The sequence below is a fragment of the Ambystoma mexicanum genome, chromosome 1q, assembly GCF_040938575.1.
Source record: "Ambystoma mexicanum isolate Mex_15411 chromosome 1q, UKY_AmexF1_1, whole genome shotgun sequence".
NCBI classification, from domain to species: Eukaryota; Metazoa; Chordata; class Amphibia; order Caudata; family Ambystomatidae; genus Ambystoma; species Ambystoma mexicanum.
This window is the reverse complement of record NC_090922.1, coordinates 1496188823-1496203357: the sequence shown is the minus strand read 5'-3', so window position 1 is coordinate 1496203357 and position 14535 is coordinate 1496188823.

The following is a 14535-nucleotide window of genomic DNA, read 5'->3' as shown; positions in this document are numbered from 1 at the left end:
AATCTCTGCCACTGATGATATGCTGAAGTTCGGGCGTTTGTAGCGGAAGAGCCCTATGTAGGTTACAAAAGTTTTGATGTACCGGGACACCCAAGCAATTTCCAGCTGATGGTAGCCCTTGTTGAGTTCGAGCTTCGAGAATACAGTTGCACCATTGAGGAGATGGATCATGTCCGTTATTCTCTGAGCCTTGTGTCGCTCTCGCTGTATTGACACGTTAGGGTGGCACATATCTCCGCACAAACAAATGGAGCCCTCAGCTAATTTCTTGGGTACTGGTACAATCGGGGAGACCCATAGGGTTGGTCCCACCACCGGCTTGCAGTTCTTCTTCCACCTGCTTCTGTAGCTTTGGGTAACCAGCTTGACCCCGGGATCAATGTGGAGTCTCACCTTGCAATCGCGCAATTTGCCCAAACCTTTGAAGAGGTTAGTTTTTTTTCATGATGTCATCTTGAGGGGCCATGTGTGTATGGGCCATCATGTTGTATAGGATGTGGATGAGTCCCATGTCGAAAGCCGTCCTGAAACTCAGGATGCATCCGCTGTTGGCTTCAGTGGAGAGGACGTATTCGGGCCGTGTGTGATTTGTGTGCGCACACTGTGGTAAAAGTGGGCAGGCAGTGTTGTGGCATTTCTGCAGACTGCCCTAAAATCATCCCCACATGCTGTGCACTTATGGCCGATGGCTGGGCACATGACTTCATGGGGGATGTCGTAGCCGCACCGGTAGCATGACTTTGCCGAGTGCGTAGATTTGTCGTGCAGAGCTGGTGTCAATTTCCTGATATTCTCCTGATCTTTGGCGTCTGATGATATCTTCACCCGTCCTAGGCCAACCACCTGTTGTGTGACTGCCAAGTCGTTGCAAGCCATCGCTAGTATTTCATCAGTATAGTCCTCTGTTTCTGAAGAAGCTTCCATTTGAAGTCAGCGGATTCCCTCCGGAGATGACCTGGGAGTGTAGGGCCTCGTCGTTTGAGTACTGGTGAAAAGCGCAGTGCTTCATGCGGATGCAGAGTCTCATAACATAATTGTCCATGGTTTCTGCTTTCTCCTGCATGGTTGTGTGAAAAATATATCTCTTCTAGTCTACATTGGTGTGTGGGGCAAAGTAGGTGTCAAGCGTCTCTTGAACTTCCTGGTCTGCCACCTTTTCTTCATCAACCAGCTTGTTGAGAATGTCTCTCACAGCCGCTCCCACCGCCAACGCAAGGATATTCTTTTTTCATTCCTCATCCATAGGGCCCATTGCCCCCATGTATACCTTAAAGTCTTTCATTTATCGTACCCACTGGGTCCTAGTTTACCTGTGTCCCTAAGGTCAAATGCCTGGTGCAGTTGCCATGGGGTTGTTTCTCCTTGGCCACGTGGAAATGCTTCCGAAATCCTTGCAGGCACTGTGTTGGGGATGTCTTTCTCTGACATTCTCCTTGCTTAGATCCTAGTACATTTGTTTTGTCTGTCCACCATGATATCTTCCTGTTGGTGGCATGCGTGGGTGGGCCACACTCCACTATGCCTTGTACAGTGTCCCTCGGTCCAGTGTCTTGATCCAGAATCCCTTTTCGTAGGGCTTTGGGCCATGTACGACGCTTGTAACATGCATGTCCACCAGGGACTGCTGCAGGAGCCATTTCAACCTGAGGAAATCCCTGCTGCGGCGCAAGTGGGAGTATGCTGTGAGGACCACATGCATTCCCGGTCCCACTATAAGTGCAGATCACCGCCTCAGGGCCCAGATGTGTGTGCGCATTAGAGGCGGGCCACGCCTCCCACTGACACACTGCGCAAAAGAAAGATGCTTCAGTGGAACCGTTCCGGGTCCGCCACCTTCTTCGCCAGTGTTATGCTGCGAGGAGTACTTTTGAAGGGACAGATGATCTGCTCCATAATTATGCAGCGCCGCCCTGGAATAAGGAGGCCAACATGGGTGATAAGGCCGGTCTCAACTCTACTTTATTTCTAACTAACTATTTCCTGTACCCCACGTCACTTGCCCTCCCCGTGGATCCCGCCCTGCCCTTACCCAAATTTCGACATAACGATGTGGGGAACTGGAAAGTTCAACATGACAACCTGTTTTAACAAGAAGCGTGCCTATTTGAAAGCACGTTTCCTGACTGAAAGTGAAATACTTGAATACGGGGTGTCATTTCCGCCCGGAAATTGGTTTACTTCCGCTCACAGACTGTCCTGCAGAAGCTGGTAATCAGAAGTATTATACACAAACCTCAGTTCCTCATCTCAGCGCTTGCTCATTGGAGACATCCTGTTTTCTGACCTGCTTCTTATAATAATTTTTCTTTTTTTTCACAAGACTCTGCCTTCATCCAGTCATCAATCATATATCCCAGAGGCACCAGTCCTGTTTCGTTTTCTGACTGTACTGACAGTTTTATCTCACAAATGAGTGTGCGCTGGGCTTCCGCTCGCCATTTTTTGGTTAGAAGCCAGGATCTTCCACAGTCCATGAGGGGCTCAGGCTGCAGTAGCAAGTTACCTTGGGAACATCCCTCATAAGTAGTCAGGACCGCTGATTGTAGAGCTGGGCATAGAGATGTGGTCATGTGGAGCTGCTCAGCGATTGTAATGTCCTCTGTTTGTTGATGGGGCACCCACCTTGTCCTATTTCCATGTTCGTTGTTAGTGACCTGGGGTTTTGGGTCATGTGTGAGGGCAGGGTTACCGCCAGGACAGCAGTCGTGGATTAGAGAATAAAGAGATACCAAGTTGAGATCGTGTCTCTGAGACATTATTCAAAGTTTAATAATAAACGTCGGATTAATCTAACACTGGCGACAGGGATTTTCGTTCATTCACTTGTGCCGTGGCAGTGAGCACTTCGCTCCGTTTCTATGCAGCCGTTTCTACATGCTTGTCAAGCATATGCGCCTGTAGGACTCTATGGGAGTGGGGACTCGGAAGCACTGGCACCGTCGCTAACGGTGCCGTCCTTCCTTGAACAGTCTGCCTACCGTGGCCGCAGCGCCCAGCGGGGGCAGACCTGTCGGGCACATCGGCCATGGCAGGCAGACACATAGTTTTCTAGTCCGGAAACAAGGGTGCCGTTGAGCTTACTGGCCCCCTTGTTTCCGGACCAGCAAACGTATAATGATGCCCATTGTGTTTGAAAACCAGAGAGTACCACAAACACTTTCAAAGGTATCATTGACTCATTAAACAACTACTTTTCCTGTTAAGAAATGTAGATTATGAAAGACATATTTTCCACACATTCACCCAAGAAAAACGTGAAACGATAGCCAATTTTGTCATGAGACTATGCAAAAGGGTCAAATATTGTGATTTTGAACATTATTCAACAGAAGAAGCATTAAAATCACAGGCAATTGCTGGCTGTGAGTCAGCTGACTTTCATAAAAAATGATTGCAAACGACCAGGTCCATAGAAGAAATCTTGATGCTCGCATTAGCCAACATGGCACTCTAGATGCAAGCAGAGTCCCTGGGCAATATCAAAATCACCCAATCATCAACCTCAGCACCCGTCTGCTAAATGCAGTTGGCGCAGAAGCCCATTAATAGAGAACAATGCAAATGCTATCAATGTGGATATCATTTCCCTCATGTAGGTCCATGCCCGGCCATTGGTTATTCCTGTGATGATGCGGAGGTGAAAACCATCTTCAGTCAGTATGCAAGAATATAAAATGCATGCAACGATCAACTGACCACATGGGGCCAAGCAGGAACTCAGAAGGTTTACAATCCAGAAAATGGAGGTCTCCCACTAGTAGACGTAAACGGCCAATGACTAGGTGTCGAGGGTCTCCTCGCAGAAGCAGACAACATTGTGACAGGAGGGAAGAAAAACTCAGGGCACCCACACCAGAGGATGCAAGGAGGAGGTCAAAACACCCAAAATTAAGATATGTAGATGCTGCACCAAAATACCATAATTACTCTGATTCATCCCCATCCAGCGGTGATCGAAAGTGAGGGAATAAAACGGCTGCTGAATACAGCCCGACATTATTGCTGCAAGTCAATGGCAATGCCCGTGAATTCCTAATTGACACTGGTCGCACAATCAATATGGTCAGCAAAGACATGTACCGAGGGCTCAGGAATAATGGGACACTACAACCGGCTGATATTGACATTTACCCCTATGGTGCCGACACACCACTAGAATGCAAAGGCATGTTCAAAGGCATATGCTCCTTTCACCGAGTAATAGTTCAAAAAAAAAAAAAAAAAAAAAAAAGGCATATGCTCCTATAAGGACAAAGTAGCAAATCTGACCATCTATGTAGTAAAAGGTGACGTACCGGGAGCCAGCATTCGTAGCTTCAAGTAGGCCATGCAAATGAGGCTAGTTCACATAACGTACCAGATTATGACGGCATACACTGCTGACACCAAGGACATGGTTGTTAAAATATTCCCAGCGGTATTCACTGATCTGGGAAGACTCAAAGGAAAACAGATCAAATTGCACATTAATCCTGCCATCGAAACCATTGAACAGCATTATCGAGGAATTCCACTAATTATTCAAAAACAAGTAGGAGATGAGATCCAATAACTCCTAAATCAATACGTGACAGGACCAAAAACATGGGGGTCACCCATTGGTGCGGTGCTTAAGAAAGAAAATGGAGGAAATATTTGCATCTGTGTGGATATGAGGGCTCAAAATGTGGCCATTGAGAGAGAAAGACACCTTTCCCCCAGAATGACAGACATGATGCATCTACTACATGGGTCGAAGGTCTTTTCTAAATTAGACCTAAACAAACGATACCATCAACCTGAACTGCATTCTGAATCTCAATATATCAACCCATATGTACTATACATCTGGGGTTATTTCGATACAGTTTCAGAGTCTCATCCGCAGCTCAGATCTTCCCAAATGAGATCCACCAAATGATCAAGCACATACCACAATGTCTAAACAACAGTGATGACATCTTGGTCTTTGGGGCAACAAAGGAGGTGCCATGATGATACATTGCCTCGGGTATGCATTAAAGTTTTTCGGTCATATATTTTCAAGGGATGGTCTGCAACCCAACCCAGACAAAGCACATGCTCTCATTGCCACACCAATTACCACATCGACATCAGCTGTACAATCTTTTCTGGGCATGGCCAGCTATTGTACAAGATATATACACGACTTTGCATCTATGAGCACACCTCTACATCTCCTTACCGGAAAAGGACAAGAATTTGCATGGTCCAGGGAGTGAGAGGAAGCATTCAAGGAGATATAGACACACATCTCATCTGCTTCCTGCATGGACTATTATGACCCTGACTTGGAAACAGAGCTAACTGTTGATTAAAGCCCTGTGGGTTTAGGAGCTATTTTGGCTCAATTCAAGCTGGGCTCCTCTTCACCCTGCCGAATCGTAGCATATGTGAGCCGCAGCCTGTCAAACACAGAATGTGCATCTTCTCAACCTCAAAAGGAAAGCCTGGCTGTAGTCTGGGCATGTGAACACGATCATCTGTTCCTTTATGGCTGGAAGTTTACCATCATCACAGATCACCAGGAATGTATGTCTATCTATGGCAAGCCAACGCCAAGATGCCTCCCTGCATTGCACGCTGGGGGCTTCGACTACTTCGACATCATTCATCGACCCGGGAAAGACACAAATCTGGCAGATTTCTTATCTAGGTATCCTTGGCCTGCTAAGGAAAAAACACAATCAGCCAAGGCAGACCAATATATCAATTACATTGGGCCTCATTAGGACCCAGGCGGTAAGGGGTTTACGGCGGCGTAAACAGCGCCGACCCTTACCGCCTGATTCCGAGGTCCCTTAGCGCCATGGAGGATTTAACACCTGCTTTTAGCAGGTGTTAAAATCCATGGCGCTAAGGGACCTTGTTGTTAATTACGCCACCGTAATTTACGGTGGCGTAATTAACGCCTTCCCCACTCCCATTATGCCCTATGGGGCAAAAATGGGAATGGGGAAGGGTAAATGGGGATTGGGGATTTACCGCCCCGCCAACCTCGGAATGGGGCGGTAAGTCCGCCAACCACCATGGCGTAAACATAGTTTACGCCATGGTGGTAAAGGTACGACCCAGGCGGTAACTTACCGCCTGGGTCGTAATGAGGCCCATTGTAAGCAGTGCCCTTTCGAAGTCACTAACCATTCCTGAACTTCTCAAAGGTATACACCAAGATTCAGTGTTAATGTGAGTCAAGGGGCCTCATTACGAGTTCGGCAGTAGCCATGCCACTATTGGCGGCATGGCTGCCGCCGAAATCGCCTCCGGGTCCGGGTCCTCAGAATGAGGAATTACCGGGCCATTCCGAGTTCGGAAGGCCCAGTAATTCCTCCCTCCAAGGACCCGGACCCAGTCCTTTCCCATTCCCATTTCAGCCCCCAGAGGGCTGAATGGGAATGGGAGAGGGAGCAAACAACGGGCCATTACGAGTTGGCCCGTTGTTTGCTCCCTCTTCCCCTTGCGGGACCCGCTCTGCACGTCTGGTGAACTCGTAATCGGGCGGTACAGGGTTGACGGCACTGGCATCTTTACCGGTGCCGTTAACCCTGTACCGCCCGACTCGTAATGAGGCCCAAGGACTTGGTGACTTCTAGAAGGTGGCGTGAGTTGCCCAAAGGCAAGGACACTCTGCCAGAAGACGAACTGAAATTATTAAACACAATTTATCTGCTAAAACAGGTACTGTCCCATCCTCCACAAGGCCTGCTACTCAAGGAGAATCGAATCATTATCCCTGAGGCACTCCAAGTTCGGGTGAGCAATTTGGCACACACAGAACATTGAGGAATTGTCTCTACCAAGCGACAACTTCGAACAAGTGTATAGTTCCCCCAAATGAACATCAAAATACAGAAGACGCTCAAGAAATGTATGGGGGCTCGAATAGGAATGGGGAATGGTTTTCAAAAAGGGAACTTACCGGGTCCTCCAAGGTTGGAATGACCCGGTAAGTCCCCATTCCGACTTCCCAGACCCGAGTTTGGAGGCAGCCATGGCGCTAATAGCACCATGGCTACCTCCAAGCTCGTAATGAGGCCCAATGCCACAAACAATAAAGCCTTCTCTCTGCACCTCTCTATAATTTCTAATGACTCTCCTAATAAAGTATTACAGTGCTGCAGGTGTTTGAAGACTCTGGCTGTTGCTGGCAGCACCTTTAATGAGTGGAGGTTAATTCTGCTCAACCACCACTCACCACTACAGTGAAGATATTAGACCACATAAAAGCCATAAAAGGCTGCCGCCCAGTATGGGCTCGACCATCCAGAAGGCGTTAGGTGCTAGTATGACACATAGCTCACAGCATCTATCCCTCATACAGAATTGGTTAAAGTTCTCGCAAGCCATGGATGACAAATAATGCATACAAATATTCTGAGTTCTCAAGGTATGCACATGACCTCCTCCTGCATTAAATAGCAACCATTGAAAGGGTGAGCGAACTTTGTAGCCGATTCCATGTCAGAAAACATTTTCAGTTGCAAAATGCTGGTGTGTCTTCCAACCAAAAAAAGACACTATTACTACTCAGTCTATTGGGTCACAGACCTAATAGCAATAAGCCGGTGTCCAGTTAAAGTACCGAATTCAAAAGGATCGAATGCAATAGGGTCGAGTCAATTTGACCTAAAACAAAAGGGTTGATTTTTTTTTTTTAAATATTTTTCTTTTGGGTTTCTGTTTTTGAAAAAAAGTGGTTTTTACCACAAAAAAGGGGATTTGGGAGGGGACCCCTCCCCCCCCAAAATAAAAAAAAGTTCAACCCTTTTGTGTTCGGTCCTGTTGACTCCACCCTTTTGTCATTCGATCCTTTGAATTCGGTACTTTAACCTATAACCCAATAAGCCCAGAGCCAGGGGAGCATTCCTCTGTCAGGTAATTCCCCAGGCTCTTTATTAAAGCCCTCTAATTGGTCAGACCTGTAACTATGGCATGCTAGAAATTCGCCTTAACACTACAGAAGAACGAGTGTGCCCAGTAAACTGCCATTTACAGCTGGCAGTATTTCTGTATCAAGTAGCAGTAGAGTAACAAGAACATTAACCAAAATCAGTGTGTTTCCTATTTTACACTGTTGCACATGGAAACTTCCAATAAACCATCCCAACATTTTACAACCTTTAATTTGTGTCCTGGAATTACAATGCTGAACCCATACTGCGCCTGCATTTATTGGGGCAATTTGTACCAAAACATCTTTTCCATTTAATTTTTACATAATAGAGGTTTGTCCAACTAATACCATTCCTATATGCTTTATGAATGTATATTCAAAAATAAAACCAATGAAACATATTTTTAATGAAATTAAACACTAGATTTAAAAAAAACAACTAACACATTGGGCCTCATTACGAGTTATCACTGTACCGCCATACTCCGAGTTGTACTTGCGGGTCTCGCTCTAGGTCTGGCCTGGCGGGCAGTGTGGCACCCGCAAGCACAACTCGTGGATGCACCGGCACCGTTATGAACGGTGCCGGTGCATCCATGCTCCCCATTCCCATTCAGCCCTATGCGGCAGAATGGAGATGGGGAGCCCCTTATTACCGGCACCCGCGAATGGGCCATTACCGAGTCTGGCGTACTCGGCATGACCTGGAAATTGCCCCTTCGCGGGTGCCAGTAAAATAACAGGTTTGGCGGCAGCCATGCCTGTGTTACAGGCACGGCTACTGCCAAACTCGTAATGAGGCCCAAAGTAAAACCAATGAAAATCAACTTATTAATGCAAAACATATTTTGTCACAGGTAACATGAACTGCACAGTGTGAGTTCTGCAGTCAAAATGAGAAAAGTAGACAAAATGATGGGTTTCATACTTTCCAAAAGCAAAAGCAGAAAAAGAGGATTATATTGTAAGAAAACTAATACAATGGAAGACACATATTCGCTGCAACCTATCACATAGAAGTACACATTTACAACATGCACACCAGCCAATTAGAAATACCGAAACACATACAAAACTCTGGCCAGCATCGTTAGTAGCCGAGTCTATTCACTGCGGCTACACATCTTTCCCATGCATGTGCTTGCTGTACCCAGGGTTATAGAGAAGCCTTGCTGGATCGGCTTTTATTACCTGCGGCTAAGACACATTCACAAACACTTGATGTCCCATTTGCTGCTATATAGCCACTGCTGCACAGCGTACCACTTTCCTGCACAGATAGCAATGCCGCACAACGGATGGTAGCTGTTTAGCCACGGTTATTAGATATAAAAGATATATACATCTGCATATCAAATATGAATGACAAAAGCGACAGTAGTGATACAATGGTAGTTACAATGTGGTATGTAAGATACATGAAAATAAAGAGAGCACAGCAAATGTGCTCAAATACTACACTCTGTGTACTCCAAAACAGTCCCTTTAAAGACTACTTATCATATATGAATATACAAATACAATGAAATAACATCCATCACATATAAATACTCAAACAAAATGAAATCACTACAAAAAAGTCTTCTAAAATGACTCATATCCGCGGCTAGAGTACATTGACTTTTTTCCTAGGCACGGTTACAATATGAAACTTTAGGGAAGTAGGTCACATAGATTTTCATACATATATACATAATAGAACATTCTTAGAAAGGACTCTTCTGGGTAAACACACTGTACTTTTTTGCACATTGAGGCATATAATAACCAAAACCATTTTCTTTTATTATACCTGTGGCTACAGTTCATTGGCTTTCAATATAACAGTGGCTACAAATTATTAGTTAAAGGGGAGGGTTGCACTTCAGGTCTTATAATACAATAGAACTTAAAAGATCAATACAATACAGCACTGCTCATGTAGTTATGTAAAGTAGCTGAAGATAAAGAAAGCAGAGAATAATACATAACAGTAAACTAGGAAGATATAATAGCATGAGTGACAATACACAGACTATAATACAGTGTATAGGGCATCTAAAACTACAGTAGAGTGGCTCCTTTTTGTTTTCATTTTTTTAAACTATGTTCTTCTACTTTACTCCACACTCTCACACGTACAAAGGTCTGAAAACACACAGCCAAAATAGATAAGACTCCCAAATTCCTACTGTGTCATTTACCATGGCTTCTGGACATGAGCAGTTATTTTTCACCCCCAACCTCTCTATACCTATAAAAATAATTTTTAAAAATGAAATAAAACACTGACACCCCAAAATATATAGCTGCGGGCATGAAACTATTCTTAACCTTGGGTACCAGCAGTTCTTCATAGCCTCGAATATAGCCATGAATATCAACAACCCGTCTGAAAAAAGATAAAAAATGGTTTCCTGACCCCCAGGCCCTCTCCAAGTGACCCCCTCATCTGTGCCAGATCCCCCCACTCCACAGATGGCCTCCTTACCTCCCCTACCATCTCCCTTTCCCCCACTACACATGCTGTTTCCATGACGCAGTTCGCTTTGAGCTGACGGCCAGTCAAGACTATAGCCGTGGCTACAGAAAGCTTTGTGTTGCAAACTCAATCCCTAGACCCCCTCCAACTCCCAAATTTCCCTTGGTGTCCTCTAGCCACCCCCCACCCACCTCTAGCCTGATGGCATTTGCATGTTTCCTGACCTGCAAATTAAATTGTTCCTGCATTTCATTTACCCATATCATCAGCTATAGCTGCAGATATCTCTCACATCGAGAGAAAAAAAAGATGGCGGTCGTTTCATTTCTAAAAGCCCCCAGTTTTAGGTAAATCCCCAAGATATAGCTTTTTTAGAAGGGGGCACCCCCTTTTCCGTAAATATTTAAATAACTACTGCATGGAATAACTCCAAACCATGCATGGATTGCGAGTCAATGCTTCGTACCCCACTTGTTTCGGACCTGGTCCAAACCGTCCAGCAGTTTGGGCTGTGTCCTTTGCCACAAATAGACATTATTTGTCTATGGGAAAATAAATGGGAAGTAGGCAGCACTTTTGGCAAAATAAAATGTTGTATGCTTAATTACTTCTTTATTTTTTAACACATCTTTACGAAACTTTACAGTCTGGGGGGCTCACAGATTTTTAATCACTTTTGAAATTTCATTACTTGAATCAAAAGTTATGACCAATAGAATGTTGAGGGGTTCCTATGGGAGCCCGTCTCATGTTAACTATAGGGGGGCTATTGCTGCTCTATAATATTTATATTTTGTTGTATACTGGTTTGCCAACACATGTTTAAACCTCTGTCAATAAGGTCTTCTTCAGGGCTTCATTACCAGAAGACAACATATTCAAGCAATACAGTAGTTATGAAACATACATTAAAGACTCAAACACTTTTTTGTATCAGAGGAAAAATATTTCACAACCATCACATTTGCACATTATAATGCCAACGATATAAATCCAAACAAAAACAAATACCAAACTTAATGCACACCAGATACAGGAACAAAGATGGTTTGCAAGGAAGGGAAAATAAATATAAGGAAAACAAATAATGTGTTACTAACAACCTATTAGCAACATTCTTTCATATAGTCACACAATATTACAATTCCATGCTCCCTTCAAACAGAATTACGGTCTAATCACCCACCTACATCATCAAAGTCTTGTGACCAACACCAATACACTAACTAAAGGTGAAACCCATCATGCTTGTTGGCCCATGCTATACAATTCCATTATGATTGAAACAACCAAGATTAGACTACATCCGAACAACCCAAATTACCATGTGCTGCACCAAGTGAAAGCTCCATGTACAACCATTACTGTTTGCTGCTGCTGGTTGGTCAGGTCCCAGCGTCTACCCGATGAATACATAATTTCTGGAGTTTTATCAGATGCTTCTTTGCGTAATCAGTATTCTTTATTGATACACAAAACTAAAAACAACAACATTAGTTTAGTAATGTGCGCCTCTCAAATGAAAGCACACACACTCTCCTATACCACAATCCTAGTGCTAGGAAGGTAAACAACCTTACCTTGGAATTCTATTCCCTTTGAAATGCCCGATTCGCAACACCTGTAACAAATCAATTGTTTGTATATTCATTCAGGATCCAATCCCAACTCTAAATGGTTTCTTAAGATAAACATATTCATTCGGTAATTTGGAATCCCTTACAAGGTCAACCAAATAATAATTATTCCACCAATCCCCCATGCCAACTGTTAACCGGCTTACCTTCTGCTTGAAGAAGCGTAGACTCATTAGTTATGGTCTCTACAAATCTTGCACTATATAGTCAAGTGTTCCATATTTTGTATCATAGTCTCCTGCAAATAATCATTCTGATACTCATCACACTGTCAGCCTTATTAGCAACTGACAAACAATATATAGTCGTTAATATCGGTTTACTCATAATCAGATACCTTTTGTCTTCATCAATGAGCAACCCTGTTCTTGCCATTTACCAACCAAATCAACAGCCTCTTTAGGATGTCATTCATAGGGCTAGAGTTTAATTTCTCATAACACCCTGGTGCATTCAAATGTAATTCTGCCATTTGTATGTAGTCTTTCCTGTCCATCAACATGATGTTACACCTTGCTATAGCACGTTGCCAGTCTACTCCAACCCTCTCCCTGCACCATCTACAGCTCGTGCATACTGTAACTGCCACCTACCTCCACTGAACCACTAACTCTACCAGATACTTTGCTGCTGAACATTCTATCCTAAGGGTCACTCTGGTTGGACCTGTCTTCACTCTGTGTGCTCACTGTCCGCACTGACCCTTTAACTTCTACCTGTCACAATGCTACCGGCTTTTCATCCCATGTATTTCTATGGCTGTGATGCCACACTCTGCATTGGCCTACTACCTGCCTAGCCTCAGTCTGTTACTTATTACTCAGGCCACGATAAATCCACTCTATTTGCTGCTCGACATATTGCTTGCTTTGTATAATTTGTGAGCCTTTTAGCTTCTACTGTAGAAATTCAATTCTGGGTGTTCGGAATTGACAGACTGTGTTGAAATGCAGGCTTTTTATTTTCACTTTGAAGGTCAGATATGAGCACTTCTGTAAATATTGCTGTGTCTAATTGTTAGGTCTTCTTATTGTTACTTAGAATCTCATTTCTGGGGGTTTTCATTTTACTGGCTGCGCCTCCTCTCTCCGTCTCTTGAAAGTCAAATCTATGTTTGCTGGCAGCGTCTTGGATTTTCCCCTTCCTTTCTTATCTCGCCTCCTAGTGTCATGCTTGCTGCTGTTTGTTGTAACCTAGGACCTATCCCTCCTGATGCTTGACTTCTGCTCATTTGATTTTTCTTCCCCTGATTTGCTGCTAGGCCCTCTGGTCAATTCCTCAGGCATTGTGCATTCCCTCTCTCTATGCCCCCCGCACTCCTGCAAAAATGGTGCTCTCCAGCTCTACTATCTATTCTTATTGCTAATCTATCACCTATCCTACCTCTCTCTCGAAGCCTGGAAGGAAAACATTTAAGAAAGCACTCCTGGTCCCCAACCCAGGCCTGACCATTGCTGACACCTACATCAACGCTTCCTCTAGGCAGACTATTACTGACATCCTCTTTGTCGCTCGTTCTCCGGACGTATGGACTCATGATATGGTTGCTATCCTCTCCCCTTTTCTTCCTCACCCATTAATGGTGGAAACAGATGGGAAGTTCTCTTTGTACTTTTCCCATCCTCTAGGTGTATCATTAATGTCTATATGATTGACACTGTCATGAGCCAGGGCTCTCAGCCTAACCTCCTCCTACTTGATAGGCGTCTCCTGTCTCTTCAACTTCCTTCCTTCTCCTGCCATTCCTCCCTCTGTACCCGTCTTCCCCCCTCTCCACAGCAGATGGGTGTACCACATCCCTGTACACCTCAACGAAAACCTTCAAAGGGGGAAATCAGCTTCACTTAGCTACTCTCTGTGCTCGCTTTGCCGGTAAATACTCCTTCGACATCTGTCGCCTTCTTGAAGACTTTGACCTTGATGTTCTCACATTCACCGAGATGTGGTTCAATGCCAGCTCTGTCACTACTCTTGACAATCTTCTACCTGAGGGCTACAAGATAGTTTCCAAACCCAGGTCCAACCGGTCTGGAGACGGAGAACACTTGATTGTTCCTCAATGGGCGCCTGCTACCATCATATCCATTCAATCCTATTGCTCCTTTGAATGCCTTGTCTGCAGGCTTGGTGATTCTCCATCCTTCTCTTGTACTGCACTCACTCTTTCTCTCTGAATGGGAGGACCTCGCCTCCTCTCTCATGACCTCTACCTCCACGCTTCTCTTCCTCAGGGATTTCAACATTGATCATATTCTTCTGATGTGTCCACCGTACTCTTCTGTGACCTCTGTGACTCTCTGTCTCTCAACATTCTTCCCTCTGCTCTGACCCACTCAGCCAGACAAACCTTGGAGGCACTCATCTCAACAGGCATCCTTTCTCTAACCATCTCACCACATCTCTCTTCTGTTCTGAACATTCATTCCACTCCTCCCATCTGGAGCTCTTGGGCTCGCTGGCCAAGCCTCTGCCTGTACTGCCATTCTCCTTCGCCATCATTCAACCGATGAAGCGAGTGCGAGTTGCTGCTGTTGGTGCCACTT